The 17,926-nt window shown below is 37.1% G+C and overlaps 1 protein-coding gene across 1 annotated transcript in view; it reads left to right on the top strand.

Moving 5' to 3' along the window:
- The window catches only part of LOC306887288 (ubiquitin carboxyl-terminal hydrolase MINDY-3), a 43,178-nt gene that overhangs the window by 13,224 nt on the left and 12,028 nt on the right, over positions 1-17,926 (top strand). The gene's annotated exons all lie outside the window — the stretch shown is intronic.

Raw genomic sequence — 17,926 nt, forward strand, 5'->3', positions numbered from 1 at the left:
CTTCTGGAAGAGAAAAGAAGAGAGTGGGGAGTATGGGCTGGATAATGAGAGGCAGAAAGAGGTTTTTGGACTTATAAGGCATCCAGTGTGGTGTGTCCTGGCATTAGCCCATGCGGCATGCGGTCAGATTTGGCACTCCGACACGCTCACAAAGAGGGATGGCTAATGTGAGGTGCATCTCGGGTCTGAGTAGAAATGTCAGTTCATGTAACTGTAGTACTCTGTGTTAAAGCACGTCCTTACGATGAATGTGAGAACTGTATTGATTCCACAGACTTCCAGAGTGTTGCCATTAGAGCTGAGCAGTAAACGATGTCATTTTAAGATCATGAAATTTATGTTGTTAAAGATAAGTTCTTTTTAGTCTGTTTGGATCAATCTGTGAGCCTGTCATACAGCAGAAATAAAACAGCCAGTCAGTGCATGTCTCCAATAGGGATGTAACGATTACCGATTTGACGATAAATCATGATAAAATTCCCCACGGTTAGTATTACCGTTTCATTTTTGAATTCTCATTAAAACCGTATTTGATTACCACGATTTGAACATCTCACGATGAATAAATACTGTCCAGCATAGAGCACAGTTTTAAGTACCAGTCTCAAGTGCGCACAGCAGCAGAGTAGTTTCGTTTTGACTGAAAATGGGCGGAAAAGCTGGAAGGTTTTAAAAGACTGCTGAGGGAATTATGCAAATTAATTTATGAATGAATTATTTATATGAATGTATGTCTGAAGGTTTTGACTGTCTTCAGAAACGATTCGATAGCATTTTGTTTTCATGTTCGCTCCATGCAATACCTAAAGAAGGTGTTCTCAATCGCAATACTGCTTTGTTCACGGAGGTTACTGGAAACAGCTGTATTCAGCTTTTCCATAAGCGCCAGCTAGTGTCAGAGAGTGCATTTACAGAGACTTAGTTATATTTACATTCAGCTTATGTGCAGTTTCTGTCTGGCCAAAAACATTTTTGTATTTTTGAATTTGCATGCCCTGCTGTAAATCTTAGCCGGTTGATGAAAAACAAGCTTATGTGGATTCTACACATTTAAACAATTCAGATAAGTTATCTAGAATTATTTATGGAGCAGATAAAATGCATAAATCATTTATTAATCAATTATCATTTTGACTTAATCCTTTTCTTTATTTAAAGGCTGAAATGTGAACATCATTGATAATGTTATTGTTTTAGTGATCATGCAAACAAAATGTCATTTTATTTGTTGTTTGTTGATTTTTAAATATAAAACTTGAAGTGATTTGTGTGTCGGTACTTTTTGAACATCTCCAGCACATTTTAACAATACCGTGATAATACTGATAACTCTGATAATTGTAGTCACTATAATCGTGATAAGAAATTTTCATACCGTTACATCCCTAGTCGCTAATAAGTCTGCAAGTTCTGTGTGTCTCTGTGTGAAGGATTGGTGCACATGGAAAACACAGAATTTAGGGAAAAATCAAATGGATTTTATGGTTCCCTAAATTAAAATGTAGCTTTCTCTGTGGAGTTTAATCAATATCATATGACATGGGGAAAATATTGTAAATATTGCCATATTGCCCAACCCTAGTTGCCATATGGTTGCTAAACGGTACTTGCTCAACTGGCCAAAAGAGCCCACTCCAGGTCTCTGTGATATTGTTGTCCCAAGATATGGCCTGGGTCTGTCTCCATGTTTTTTTTTGTTTTCTTCAGCCATTTTTATTGTTGCCCTGTTGAAAGCCCTAATCCCATTACTTGGAAAAGCAATAGCACACCTCAAGCTGCTCTATTTGAGGTATCATTCATGTTCACAGCAGAAATGGCAGGGGACATGTTATGCCCTGAGGTTTAGTACTTTGGGATAGGGGTATGTTCCATCTTCAGACTGTAAGTATAAACAATGGAAATGTTGACACTTGTGTTTTTTATCATATTGCTGTTGTCACCATTTGGTAAAGTCACAATAATTCATGACTTCTCATGGCTTAAAGATTTATTCAACTACAGGAGAGCGAGACTTTTTAAAACCCACTGGATTATAGTGTTTACAGAGTTTTGTGTGAGTACCCATGTGTTTAACATGCACCATTTCATCAGATTTGTAAGGTAAATCATTTATAAATCTACACAAATATCAAACATCGCGAATTCAAAATAAAAGCTCAGACCCTCATTCTGAGTTTACACGTTTTGATGTCCACGTATTCATTTAATTACAGTGGCTATAGCATTTCTGTCCAAAATAAATGGACAAATATTAAAGATTAAGTGTACGTTGGAATTAAATGGTGCTTGGTCAGTATTAAACAAGTATTAGATCGTGCAGTAATGTGTAAAAATAATCGTCAGGCCTTCGGTGCCCCCTGCAGGCCTTTGTTGTTATGCGTAATCTACATTAGCTCTATTGTTTATAATATTATGTATTTTAACAGTTTTGTTCAATAAAACCATATGATTTCTTGCTTTTGATACTTTATTTTAACTAATTATTATTGCATCATTGCTATTATATATGTACTTTAAGCCATTTTAAAAGCTATTGTTCACTTCTATTTTTATTACCACAAAAAATATATTATTGGGCCCTATGAAATCCGTTTTATTTCCAAATAATTTTTTTTCCATTTTAATTTTTCTATACTCCCTTTTAATTGTTAAATAAAATTGTAATAATCAAAAGCATCTCCAATTAATTGATTTTATATTAATAAATATATAGGGTTTTTTTTCAGAAATACTGCACATTTACATTTTCACCTAAATAGATTCTGGTAAATAATATTTCTGTAAATACTCCTTTAAAAGTGTTTTTTGATTAATTTTGGTATTAGTAGACTAGAACACGTAGATATGTTGTCATTCTCACATTATAATACTGGACTTTGATTTCAGTGATTTGGACTGTGAGATGAACACTTCTTGCACTCTATGCTGCACTTTACTTTTGCTTTAAAAAAAGGATTTCATAGAAATTTGGATTTCATTTGGTTTAATAAAATATTCTTAAGTAAAATTGTTGATTTTTTTCTTTTTTTTTTTTTTTTCTTTTTTTTTTTTTTGTGTGGGAAATTAATTGACTAGTTGATAGATTAATGGAAATAAAAATAGTCGTTAGTGGCAGCCCTACTGTCAGTACATTATCCTCATCCGGCATTTGTGTGTGTGCCGAGAGAGGGTGCGCACTAGAGACTCTTTTTGTCCATGATTTGTTTCCTTCCTGTTCAGGAAATTTTCTGGCAGTGATGGAGTACTCTTATCATTAGTATTAATTATATTTTTAACTTTAAACTATCCAGCATAACTAACCTTTTTTTATTATTATTCTTTGAAATACAGTGCATGTTTCCTTTTTAAATGTCAAAATATTACAGCCAAAGTTATACAGTTACAAAATAATCAATGTTACCATATTGCTGTACTGTAGGCAGCACTAACATAAAGTACTGAGAATGTAGTTATGTATTATTTAGAAATAGACAGGTCTCTGAAGAGGGTTGGTTGATTTATTGTTAAAGCATAATGGGCTTGAAGCAGCAGTGCTTTAATGTATTTGACTGAGTCTTTCATCATTGATGTGTCTCATCCTGATTAGCGCTGCAGGATCAAAAACCTCAGGACTAACAAAGGCTCATCTCATACTTCTGCCCATGAATCAACCTTCATTGTTCCTGTGTGTAGGCAGGTAGTACTGTGTGTTATAGTCTGTCAGTATAGTAACTGTAGTCTGTGTGGAGATTTTCTACATAAGAGCTCTGAAAGTAAAATTTACGGTAAGTATCCATCTCATCTCAGTCATTACACACTGATAGTTTCCCCATCCTTTGCTCCTGCTTTTCCAGGCTTCTTAGTTACTTCCTAAGTTTCTTAGACCAAATCTTAGCTTGAGTACAGTATAATCTGTTAGCCCCAGTGTAGTCAGATGCTGTGTTGGGAAGTAACTAAAAGCAGCTGTGCTTCTAACATAATTGCATTCTTCTATAATGTGACAGTAGTTCAGCTGCTATCAAGTAGCATCTTTTGTCTGATTTGGAAAATTGGTTCATTCAAGTCACAGATTCATTGATTCATGCAGTTGTTCACCTGTGTTCACAATTCTTTGTGCTGTATTTTGCTAACCATTTCATGAAAAAGTATTGTTTAAAAAAAAAAATACTGTTTTGGTTATCACTATTTATTGCACAGCTCTCTGGAATACTTCATTCTAATTGGTCAGTCTATGTTCTATGGTCAAATGTTTTTATATGATGACTGCTACACTGGATAATTGTAACCATTGTCCGAGGCAAGGTTATTTTCGTAAACGAAGACTAAAACTAAGACAAAAACGACTGATGAAAACTATTTCGTAAACTTAAATAAAATAATAATTATCAAAAATAATTGTTTTCGTTATCTCTCACCCCTTGGCGGAAAAAATATGAGCTGTGTGGCAGTTTAGGGAAATACCTGTAAATGGCGCATCATGCACATGGGGTTATCTGACGGAGAGACACAAAGCAGTGCTACACGGTTCCTGTTTGGTAAACGTGCACCAGCAGTACTTAACAGAATACCCGACCCGTTATCCGACAGCAGCACTGATTTAATTCTGTACCAGACCAGAACCGTTTGACATAAGACCGCGAGTCGCAACCTGAACCGCACCCGCATTAAATCCGTTACATCAGGTAGGCAAACTTTATTTTCTCATGTAACCCAAGCAACCAAACCAACATTAGGCATTCAAAGTTTGTTCTTTGAAGAAAAACAGACTCGCTGCGCAACATAATTAACAGAAAAAAAGATGATAATGCGCATCTTTTCTGTAAACAATAGCCTAACTTTTGCCTAGCATCTTGTGATCATTCTGGCTTTTGAAAAAATGTGCATAGGCTAAATCACATCATACACATGCTTATAATTCTTCATAAATTAAAATAACACATTCAATAATGAGCCTTAAATGGGATTGCCGTTATTGAGATATGACATTAAGCTCAACTTGTGTAGATTAGTAAAAAGGCTTGACTGCTTCCTTTGGTGTATATTTGTATACTTTTACCATTTGATCAATCTCAGCATGCATTTATTTTGTGTCGCTATCAACCAATTGCCTTCATGCTACTTTAATGTTTCTCATATCACTCTGGTCTCTTTCTTCTCACATAATACAATGATTACATTCAAAATATTTCATGTTTCTTTATTTATTCAGGAAATACTTCAATATGAGAGAAAGCTGTGCTTTTAATTTGAGGTTCTCGAAGAATCAGTTTGAAAGATATTTCTCCAACACTGCAGATATGCCATTTCTCTAGGGATGTGACGAGATCTCGTAGCACGAGATCTCGCGAGATCAGATGTGTCTCGTGAGATCCAACTGGTCTCGCGAGAACGTGAAAATATCCTCGCAAAACATTTTGCAGTGTTTACATTAAAGCTGCACCATTAATCATTAAATTGTGATCCTACTTCAAACACCCACGCGATCTTATGACAACGATTCGTTGTCTCGGCAATGACGCTATGTCTATTACGACTGTTTAACATCACGAAAGTCAGTGGAGCGTGAGAAGCACGTTTTGTCGCTGCACATGTTAATGAATCAGAGGGTCGGCCATCATCACGCTTCCGATGTGAATGCTGTCATATGGGTGGCGACAAAACACACGCTGCTCACACTAACAACTCCACTAACACCTGTTTCACATCGTAAGAGTCTTAAAGACATTCAAATCCAGTCTTGTGTCTCGTCTCGTGGGATAAGTGTCTCGTCACACCCCTACATTTCTCACTAGCTTTTTCATATAGATCTTTATTCAATCATATTGAAGATGAAGCGTTTTGGTGGAGAGCTGAACCTCCAGCAGATTTTACACATTCTCACACTCAGAGCTGCTCCATTCCCATGAGCTTTAGAAGATCTTAATGATTTAAGGGCCTGTTACTCTCTGCTCTCTTATACCCGTTCAGTACACACACACACACAATCAATTTAACCCTTATGCTCTCAGGGCACCCACTTCTCTCTCTCCACCTTCTCTCTGGGGGTGGAGCATAGCCTCAGGTGAGTAATGCCACGATTTCCGGTAAGAAAGCCGATCTTTTCCCCCCTAGACCTCTCTGTGTGTCCATCTGGTTTAGTTTTCCCTCTGGAGTCACAAGTGGAGTCAGCCACTCTGCCAGGCCCTCAGAGAGGGAAAAAACTCTAAGCCAACAACTCAAAGAGCAGCTGTTAACAGGATGCACACTCAATCCTTCGGACTAATTGGGTTGAGTTAGTTAGCTAGCTTCATGATATAATTTAGTTTATTTGACCTTTTGATTATCCTGAAACAACCTGTTTGTTGTTGTTTTAATGATTAGGAGTGCACAATTTCTTGATAACCATGTCTGTCTAACATTGTGTTTGGTTCATTTATTATTTAGGCTAAAATTAGGATAAAATATCCAATATTGGTTGATAAATATGTAAATTCTGTTAATTTAGACTAGTAATATTGTATCAGTATGTTATTATATTTGACAGCTGTTCATTTGTTGTGGAGAATTTGAGATGGTTTTGTGGCTGTGCTGGTCTAATTTTTGGTGACTGTTCTGACAGTTTGTCGGTGGCATCCTAAAAGTTTATTTTAGACTTCAAAAGATTACTCTCCAATGGGATTTGTCTGTTAACGCAGTTTGTTTGTAATGTGTCATGGAAGGTAGCTTTTTCCCCTCTCTCTGTGTGTGCGCATAAGATAGGTGTCTATAATGACAAGTTTTAAGCCCGTCTCCCAACGGATCCATACTCCCGTTACCATCTTTGTTTGTCTCGGTGTCTCTGCTTTTAGCCTCTAATAGGGTTTGTGTTCCACTCTTATCTGATTTATGTGCACACAAAGCAGCAGACACTATACAAATGACCTTTCGCAGAGGTCCTGAGAGGGCCACGGACACACACAGACACAGCAGTGGTCACTAAAGGAATGATCTTATGTCCCAGTGGATGAACAGCCACACACACCCTAAGGACAGTGAGTAATGGAATAGCAGCTTTTAGCTCAGTGCACTGGTAACTATAACCGTGTATAATGCAGAGAAACACAATCTGTGACTACTGAACCACAATACCCCTGTTTATACCAAATCTGATGCTTCTCTTGCTCACACACCCACTCACAAGGTGATTTAATGGGTCTACTGACGCTGTGGCCCGTGTTGGACACAGAGATGATGGTGTCCGTCTTCGACTGCTTTCACTTTTTTACCTCTCATAGCTGCTTTCTAGCTCTGCTTTTATTTGATGTAATGAGCTTCACATCCCTTATATCCTTCCATCCTGCTCTGTCTCTCTGGAGGCCCTTTGTCTGTATCCAAGTATGGGATATACCACCTTCTTATCCCCCGCTTCCTCGTTCCACTCATCAGACCAAGTTCTGTCTCAGTTCTGATGAGGTTAACATCCTCATCTCTTTACGGATCCCTTGGTCCTCTTCTCCTTCCTGTCCACCCTTCAGGGGACTGATCCCTTCTTATACCCACAAACCACTGCAGCCGGCCCTTAGCTCACAAAGCTGTTTTCGTCCAGTTTACAATTCGGCCCCCTGCTTGGTGCAAAATATTTTGTAAATGATGGCGCTACAAAAATGAGGGATGTTATTTTTATGGCTCTGTTCCAAAATAAAGCGAGCTACCTATGGAGAACGTATTCTGGGGCATCGTAGGTATGCTTTTGACATGGCTCATTTTTCTTTCGAGGAGAATGCAATCTACATTTAGTCATTTAGCAGACGCTTTTATCCAAAGCGACTTACAAATGAGGACAATGGAAGCAATCAAAATCAACAAAAGAGCAATGAAATGCAAGTGCTATAACAAGTCTCAGTTGGCTTAAAGCAGTACACGTAGCAAGTTTTTTTTTTTTTTTTTTCAATTATATAAATAAGAAAACAAATGGAATACAAAAAGATTAGAAATTTTTTTCTAGAATTGGATAGAATAGAATGGGAATAAAGTGTTCTAGAGTTAGAGGGTCAAATAAAGATGGAAGATAGATGTTTTTCAATCAAATTCAGGCGAGTTCAGTAAAAGAAATTAAGGTGGTTGGAGGAAATTCCTAAAATTATTTTATTTTAGATTTTCCCAAGCATTAAAATGAATGGTTTGTTTTTGGCAAAATTTGCTTTGTACAAAAAAACAAACAAAAAAACCCCGGTTTGCAATGCATTGATAAAACAATGTTTTTAAACCATGTGTGTGTGTAAATATGTATGTGTGTATATATATATATATATATATATATATATATATATATATATATATATATATACACACACAGTGAGGTCAATAAGTATTTGATCACCCTGTGATTTTGCAAGTTCTCTTACTTAGAAATCATGGAGGGGTCTACAATTTTCAGCATAGGTGCATTTCCACTGTGAGAGACAGAATCTAAAAATAAAAATCCGGAAATCACATTGTATGATTTTTTTTAACAATTTATTTGTGAATTACTGTGTCAAATAAGTATTTATATATATATATATATATATATATATATATATATATATATATATATATATATATATATAAATAGTTTTTTACCGATGCAAATGATGCATCACGATACAAATGCCAGCTTGTATCCGATGCACACTTTTTAAACCTAGATAGATAGATAGATAGATAGATAGATAGATAGATAGATAGATAGATAGATAGATAGAGATATAGATATAAAATATTATTATTATATACACTCAAAAAAGAATTAATTGGATGAACTCAATTTAATTGAGGGCAGGATTTCAATCCAATAAATATGTGTAGCCCCAACTCATAAACTAATTAATGTGATGAAATTGATACATTGATGAAGTGATTTTTTTCTAATGCTTGTTGCATTCAAACTAACATTTATCTGGTAAATAAATTATTGGGCAGACATCATTCTACACTCAAAATTATATATTGAATTTAAGTTTTAGGCATTAGCCAACTTGTTAAGCATAACATAAGATGGTTTTGATACATCCATGTCATGCCGAAAGTAGTTGTTTTTTTATTATTGAAACAACTTTGATTCATGTTTGCAGGTCCTCAACCCAAGCATATGCTCTACACTTTACCACAATGGTAACCCCAAAAAACACTAACATACCAGAAAGTCTTTTAAATACAAACATAAAAGAGCATTAAACATTAACAAGTCTCACAATGTTATCATCTTAATAAAAATGTCTAAAATAAGATTTTATTTCAAGATTTACTCTCCTTATCCAGTCCTGTGCAAAGCATGATGGGAAGGGGAAATCCACTTCCTAGTTACACAAGTAAAACCATTTGTTCTTTCAAAATGAAAATATTGAGTTGAACCAAAACGTAACTATTTCAAGTCAGTTTAACACAATGCAATTGTTTAAATGGGAAACCTAACATAATGGTGTTAAATGAAAATTATTTTTTTTAAATATTCTGAATAGTGTTGGAGAATCATTCTTTTTGAGTGTAGGCCTACATATATTTAATTAACACTACTTTAAAACGTTGTTGTATCAATCAGATGAAAACAATGAATAGTAATCCTTTTCCCATCAGTAGACGTAGAAATAAAATCTGAAAAATGATTTTGCTGTGCTGGGATTCTAAGGCTGAACATTAACATTTCATAATAAAATATTGATAAATGTAGTGATGTAAACTGTAGTTAATTATATTTAATCTTATTTATAAGTATTTATTTATTTAGATTAATAATATGCTAGCATTAAAATAAATGTGGAGCATTTAAAGTTTGCCACTTGTAAGGTTCTGTAATGGCTAGGATGTTGCCTTAGAACACAACTGCATGTGTGGGTAATAGTCAGCGAGTTACCTCACTAGGTTTTTGAACAGAGCTCTTTGAGAGGAAAAAAAAAACAATGCTGGTAAAGTCGTCTGGTGCACCCCAGGGCTCTGTCATCCTCTGCTAATTTACTGACTCCATGCCCCCAAACACAAACATGCGCCTTACTTTTGTGAGTCCCACAGGAGCTCACCTCACTGCAGCAGTCGTGCTTCTGTAGAGCCCTGCTTTGCTACCGTGAGGAGCCCTCCGTCTTTTGTATTGCCACATATAGGACCACCGTGTTCTCACAGTGATTAGTGCAACAGTGAATGTGACCCGAAACCAACACGGGCTCTGATTTCTGTCAGCTTGAAAGACTTCAATCATCGCGTTTTTATGTCTTCCATGAAAGGGTGGCACAGTGGGATATACTCTAACACGTGTAAAAGAACAGAATAGGAAGGAAAATAATATCGCTTAATAGATTCCAGTCTCATCAGACACTGTGTTTAGAGTTTCATCAGACAGTTGTCTCTCAGAGCCATTGTGCTGTCTGACACATCATTAATCATTCCTTTAGTGGGATCTGATCTATTATACACGCTTCAGCTTTGTAGTGCCGCACTTGCGCACATATATGAAACCACAACCTCTAGGGGTGGGCGATACAACCAAAATCTTATCATAATACGAGTAATTTTATTTCACGGTAACGATGCATATCACAATACTGTTCCTTTGGCTATAAAGGTGCCATAGAATGGAAAACAGTATTTACCTTGGCATAGTTGAATAAAAAGAGTTCTGTACATGGAAATTACATACCGTGAGCCTCAAACACCATTGTTTCCTCCTCCTTATGTAAACCTCGTGAATGCAAAAGACCACTGAAAAATAGGCAAATCAGAACATAACACCGACTGTGACGTTACAGTCGGGATCACAAATAGTTATGCCGCCATTTGCATATACCCGCCCATTTTCTAGGCCAGCCGCCAGCCGAACCATCAGAAGTTCTGCAGTTGTTGTGAAGAAACAAGTGAGGACAACAGGGAAAATGGCAGATCATGGAAATAAATCTTATGTTACAGGCTGTGCAGGGGATGTGAGGTGCAGGGATGGGTTGGTGTCTGTATTCAGATCAGCACGGAAAGCAAATGATGCGTTCTAATAAAATAACGTGAGCCACTAAAGGGACATGGTTAGCTCCTTGCTAGCCTTAGCCGGTTACAGTACATACGATTTCGCTTACCACAGACACAGAGTAAGGAGAGATGACGAATGATTAGAGATCCTGAGCACCACTGACAAGTATCTGATCTTGTAAAATTTGTGGTAAGTACCGCCGCTCCATAGTATAAACAGAGTATGTGTGATCGCGAATCTCGAAAGTGAAAGTGAAACTAAAAAGCTATCCTGCGTTTGAAAGCAGTTTCCATGCCCAGCATATTAATAGCAGTTACCTGATGCCCGCATTTTATTTACAGTATAATTACCCAACGATATAACTGCGCAAGAAAGTATTGAACTATATATTTTCCCTGTCCTTTCTGCTTTGTGAGCTGCTGAAATGAGCCGCACTGTGAAACAGCCAATCAGAGCAGAGCTCAACATTATTATTCATGACCCTTCCAAATAAGGTAATAACAGACCATTTCATTCTAGAGAAAAATCCTAGGGTTGTAAATGGACATGTAAAACCGTTTCTAGAGAATTTTTGCCCTTACCGAAGCCAAATACCTTCTATGTAGATATTGGAGAACAATTTAAAATATTGTATCAATGCATTCTATGGCACCTTTAAATAAGGTCTTCTTGATATCAGAACTTTTGATACCATAGAAATTTCATAATTCTTGTCACCAGCATCAATATCACAAAACTTATCCTACTTTTTAAACAAAAAGCTCATTGAAGACAAGTAAACAGTCAGCGATTGAATAAGAAACTAAAATTTATAATTTTCTCTCTCTTGTTGTTTGGTTTAACATGAGTGAAAGAGCTGCCTAGATCCAATATACTGTTATGCATGTGTTTTCTTTCTCAGCTGTTTGCTTTGACTTCAGACCTAAATTACTGTGTTTACAAGGGTACTTGCAAAGATGGGCATTTTGACACATAAGTGTTTGTATTTAATCATTCAAGGCTAAAAAGTGGCAAAAATCACTATTAGCACTGTCTTCATGTGACCTTCATGCCTCTCTGACAGCACTCAAACGGTCTCTCAGACAGCGCTTGCATATAGCAAAATGAGTTCTGTTTTGCTGCTTATTACATTTCAACGGCTTAAAAGTCACTTGTTTTTAAACCGCAATGCTTAAAAATGAGTGCAAACGATAACTTTTCATAGCATAGCACAGCAGCATCACGTGAGCATGTAACTGCGATAGAAATGACCAACATATCTACCGGTTGACAAGTTTCTACCGGTATATCACCCACCCCTAATGCACACCGCACGTTTTTATTGCTCATCAATCATACAATCGGACATGTGCCATCATTGGCCCTGCCTTGAATTTCATCTGTCAAGGCTCTACATGGCTGTATGGACAAACATACACGCACTACTTTATACCCATGGGGCTCGTAATACATGCAGGGCCTCACATCCTCTCTTAACCCACAACAATGGCCTCTTCAGCAGCCTCTCACTAATACTGACGCCTCTATAGGGAATACTTCACCAACAAAAGATGTAAACACAAAGAGAGAATGACAAGGAGATGGGGAGATAGTGTTAAATACCGACCTAGACTTTAACAGCGAGACGCCAGAAGGAGTAAAGGGTGGATGTGATATTCTAGTCAGTGACCCAGCCAGCTCTGACGTATCGGGTGTCTAAACCACTGCTGTCTGATGCTGGTGACATTTTCTCTGTTGTGGAGAACTTCAGAGGAGCAGATCTACCTGTAGTTTGAGTTACAGTGGTCTGGTTGCCGTAATTGGTAATGTGGCTAATGTGACTGTGTAATTGTTGCTGCTGCTTTGATGTTGGTTAAACACTGTGCTTGTTGTTCGGAGCTTGACTGCTGAGAGGACCTCCAAGAATGGGTTTTCACCTCAGAACCCATGAACCTTTGCAACTGAACCAGACTCTCTCAGAGATAGCAATCTTTCCTGCAAGACTAATCGCATTTGGTTGAAAGTTTCAGTGACAAAAGGTGGTATTTTACAAAGCATTGTCAATTCAGAAGTAGGATTGTTTTGTCTGAAACCATTTAAATTGCAGCAGGTTGATAAGTTGCTCTACTGTTGGTTGCTATTAGGTGTTTCTGCTTACAGTATCTAGCTTTATTAGGTGCAAATTCATCTGTCCTTCACCTAGGACTGGTTATTTTAATTCACAAGCTTTCAATTTCATTTAATTCTGATTGATTTAGGTTACATTACCAATTATAAGTTTGAGGCCGGTAAGACTTTTTTCTTTTTTTGGTTTTGAAAGAAGTCTCATGCTCATCAAGGCTGCATTTATTTTATAAAAAATACTGTAAAACAGTAATATTGTGAAATATTATTAACATTTAAATAAAAGATTCAACTGCCATTACTCTGGTCTTCAGTGTCACATGATCCTTCAGAAATCATTCTACTTTGCTGTTTTTTTTTTTTTTTTTTTTTTTTTTTTTTAAACCATGTAAAATTCTTTACTTATGCAAACTATTTCAATTGCTAGTTCAGTTGCTGATGAAGCACAACCAAACGTTGCTCTGTGAATGCTAACTGAAATGAACTCTGTAGTAGGCTTGCTGCGATAGACGGTGTTGGCGGTGATACCGGTGTTAAGCCGCAACACCGGTTACTTCACTTGCTTCACTTGCCCTTGTCACACGTCGATTAACCGGTAGGAAAATTTCCTCATCGTCACAACCCTACTCTGTAGTTTTTGTGTAGATCTGCTTTCATAGGCCTAAAGTGTTTTATATCATTGGAAGTAATGAGAACTTGATGTTAATTCAGCATTTTGTTTATTTTATTTTTAAAGTTGGCTCAAAAGATTCATTTGTACATGAATGGGACTTTAGTGATTGGGCTTTACGTGTATATATATTTTTTTTTTGTCATGATACCAGCAACGCGTCATTGTCTGCACTCTCCCTGATAGTTGCTGCATTGTGGATAAAGTTGAAACTCGGGTCACCTAAAACTGGCAACAAAATGATCAGTGTCCACATGAACACCCCTTTTGATTCTAATAGTTAAGTTGTGAAATGGGGATAGGGTAAGATTAAAATCAGCTTAATTCTGATCTGGACTTCACTTATGATTTTTACCTCACTAGAGCTGGAATGTATCAGGCTGGCCTGGGGTTTGTGTGGATGACAGGAGTGTAAAAAACGCATGTTCAGTCTAATGTACAATCTCACATCACCTTTTAAGGTTAAACCGTTTTTATTCTAAGCTTTCTAAAAACAGAGTCAAGCACACTCTTTTCTTCTCGTCTGTCATCTGCATATGACTCTCCTTATCACAGATTTGATACTATGTTTAATCAAATGGTTTTCTTAGAGGTGAGGGTAAGATCTCTCTCCGTCTTTTCTTTCTCTTTTTCTGACATTATTTTACTCCAGCTTGCTGGCTTGTATAAGTAAAAATACTTTATATTTCACATTGGCAAAGAAATCATTGCCTGTAAATGCTGATAAAGTGATTCTATGTGAGCGTTCATGACATTTGTGTCCAGTCTTATGGATATTTCTGAAGCTCAGTCATCAGCATCTATTGGCTTTTCTCGCTCCTGTGTGTGAGCCGCCTCTCTGTTCTCCATCTATGGCCTCCAACTGTTGCCTTCTACGGCACGAGTGTGTGCGCGCATATATTTGGGTCTCAAGAAACTAATGAAAGCCAGATTCAGGATTCTTAACATGTGACTCTGCTTTACAGATATGTTGAAAAATTCTGCTCGCTGGGCTTGTTGATAAACAGCCATATATAATATCACCGTATCAAAGTGCACAGAGTGCAATTGGGAATATTACCATTGCCCTGACACTTGGCTGAAAACACCTGTATGACTTGGCCGTGCCCTTTACTATGTGTAATTTAAGACCATTTTAGACCACGTTGCTTTTTTCAGTCAATAAATGAGGCTTTACTTTGTGAAAAAAAAAAAAAAAAAAAATGGCGCCGATGATGGCAGCTATTGTGCGTTGCTCTTCAGTGTTTGTACTGTTTTTGTTTGTTTTTCCTGTTTTTTGTTTTTCAAATACGATCAGTTTTACCAGGGATGACCTCCTGAACATTCGGCAGAACACACCACAAAGTCTTTTACCAGATTTAGATTTTTCGGACGTTTTGCTGGACATTGTAGTTGTCAGAGCTGTAGCTCTGGTCAAACGCTTCAGGAGGCGCAGACGGGGGAAGCGAGCCGGTGCGCTCGTGAAGCTTCGTCAGCGTGGATTTAGAATGGCGTTGCCTAGCATCCATCTGGCGAATCTCCGCTCTCTACCCAACAAAACGGACAAACTCCTTCTGCTCTCCTGGACAAACAAGGATTTTTCTAACTCTGCTGCCCTGTGTTTCATGGAAACCTGGCTGAATGGTGACATACCGGACAGCGTTCTATATCTGCCTAATTATCAGCTGATCAGAGCAGATCGCAACGCAGAATCAAGGCAATGGATTCCCTCAGGCAATCCATCTCATGAACACTCAACAATAAACGTGGAACACACTATCCATTCACCACACTCACTAATTTTATCTTTATTTTCTCATTTCCAATTTGCACATACTTGACCTGTACATACATAGTTGTCTATATTATATATTGTGTTTCTGCTGCTTTGTACATTGCCTTTTGGTTAATTGTTGTTATTCTTTTATTATCTTGTGTCCTGTCCTGTTGCTGTCTTTCTGTTGCACTGTGGAGCTTCTGTCACTACAACAAATTCCTTGTATGTGTAAACATACTTGGCCAATAAAGCTCATTCTGATTCTGATTCTGTGTCCCTGAAACCCAAAACCATCCAGCATATCAGGTCTGTGTATAGAATCTGACTTCAGTGTGGCTCCAAGGGTCCGTGTGGGTTGGATCACTCAACGCGCAGAACCATCCTGCCTCGTGCTGCCTCGTGCTGAAGTCTTTACCCGACACGCTGCTCTGTAATTCCCGTCTATTAGTGTGTGTGTGTGTGTGTGAGCGAGAGAGCAACGGAGAAGTGCTGACTCAGCAAGGTTGATTACAGGACTGGTTGTGTTGTTGTGAAGCCACAGTGTTAACATCAGCGGAACAGCATGTTGTTTTTGTCACCAGGGGTCAGACTTTATAACAAGACATGCACTCATTTGTTATTAGCATGGAGCCACAGTGCATGTTTGTGTGTGAGGAACGTAATGTGGAGGGTTTATGTGCACAAACATGTCATGACTGATATATTTGATGTCAGTGCACACGCACAAAAAAAGGATGATGTTTGCAAGCATGTTGTGATTTCTAACGAACAAAACATTCTGCTTCATTGACATTCTCCACAATGACTGGCTTATGTCTATATCTTCATTATGCAATGCAATGAAAAGGCAGTTTGCTCACCCTCATGTCAAACCGGTCTGAATTTCTATTTTCAGTGGAACATAAAAAAAGTTATTTAATCAACCTTTGAATAAAGTTGTTATTAGTTTTAATGATTTAAACAAAATGTATTTAAATATGTATAAGAACAGTTGTAAACAAGAAACGCTGTTTACTTTAGTTGATATTCACAAAGCAGTGTTTGGTTGGTTGTCAGTTAATTTCTGTTAAACAAACAGAATTGAACTGCATAGATTGTTGTTCGTTTTTATTTATTTTATATTTTCTTTATTTGTAATGTACAGTATATGAAGCTAAAAGGTTCCCTGTTTAATTTACAATATAAATTTGCAGCAAGAATAGCCTACATTAAATTAATCAAAAGTGACTATAAAGACTTTTTTCTGTGTAATGTAATAGAAGACATTTTAAAAGCAAGTTCTGGTGCTCTACAATGAAAACATACATTGACTTCAGAGCTGCAAATATATAAATAAAAACAAATCAATAAATACCTTTAAAGTTGTTCAAGTTGATTTTGGAGTACTAAATATTAACCCCTAATGGTTTTTTTTCCCCCTTGTCCTTTGTGTTTAACAGAAAAAAGAAAATCATATGGGTTTTAAAATGATGAAATGCTACTTTGATTATTTGACCCATGTTTATGAAGCAGATGAACTCTTAAGAGTTCACGGCAGATGTCTTACCTATTGAAACTTCTCACTTGTATAATTAAGCAGTCTCTCGCCACTGCTGAGCTTTGAGCTACTGCTATATGTTAAAACTAACAAATCTTTTTCATTACTTCAGCAATGAGGGTTTGTAACTCAACATGGCCTCAGGCAAGAGCTCTGAAAGTTTAATTTGGTTTTGACTACCTGCCGTTCGACTGTGTAAAGGTGTCCGGTTTTACTGTGTGGAGTGCTAGCTCAGATTGTGGTATTAAGACAAACAGTATCCAGCTGTAACTTCTCCTCCTTGTCATCGACTCATTCCGTTGTATCTCATTTTTTCTTTCTCATTTTATCTCCTCTGTTGCTCTGTCCCTCTTTCTTGGTGTGACTGTGAGCTGTATATTTATTCTTTGAAATAAGAGGAGATATTTGTGAGTGTTACACTGAAAGCATACTGTGAAAGTATACAGCCTGTGTTTATGTTCACTCTTCCATGACCGTGTTTGTATGTTCATTGCTAATGTTTGTTCTTTTCGATTGCAGTAAAACACTTAATATTTGAAGTGTTTGGACTTTTTAGATTTTCTGAAGAAAACGTGAGTGGTGATTGTCAGGGTGTGCCAAGGTATTCTGGGTCCAATAGACAAAGATTTTATTTCTGATTATTTCAGGAATAACTCTCATCTCCACAAGCCATATGAAATGAAGAATCTTTCATGTACTTTGCTCAAATTGTGTGGGGCCAGTTACATACTGAAGTTGAAACCTTTTGAGTTAGTAAAGCCCTATGAAATCCCTATGAAAAAACATTTACATTTCAGATTTAAACAGCAGTCTTTTGGTGGTTTAATAATCACAGACAGTAGTGTATATCACCATTTAAATTTGATTAATTCTGCAGGCCTGCTTTTGCTTTATTAATCCAAAATTTGCCAAATTGAGATATTTCCCATTATA

The sequence above is a fragment of the Barbus barbus genome, assembly GCF_936440315.1.
Source record: "Barbus barbus genome assembly, chromosome: 21".
Classification (NCBI taxonomy): Eukaryota; Metazoa; Chordata; class Actinopteri; order Cypriniformes; family Cyprinidae; genus Barbus; species Barbus barbus.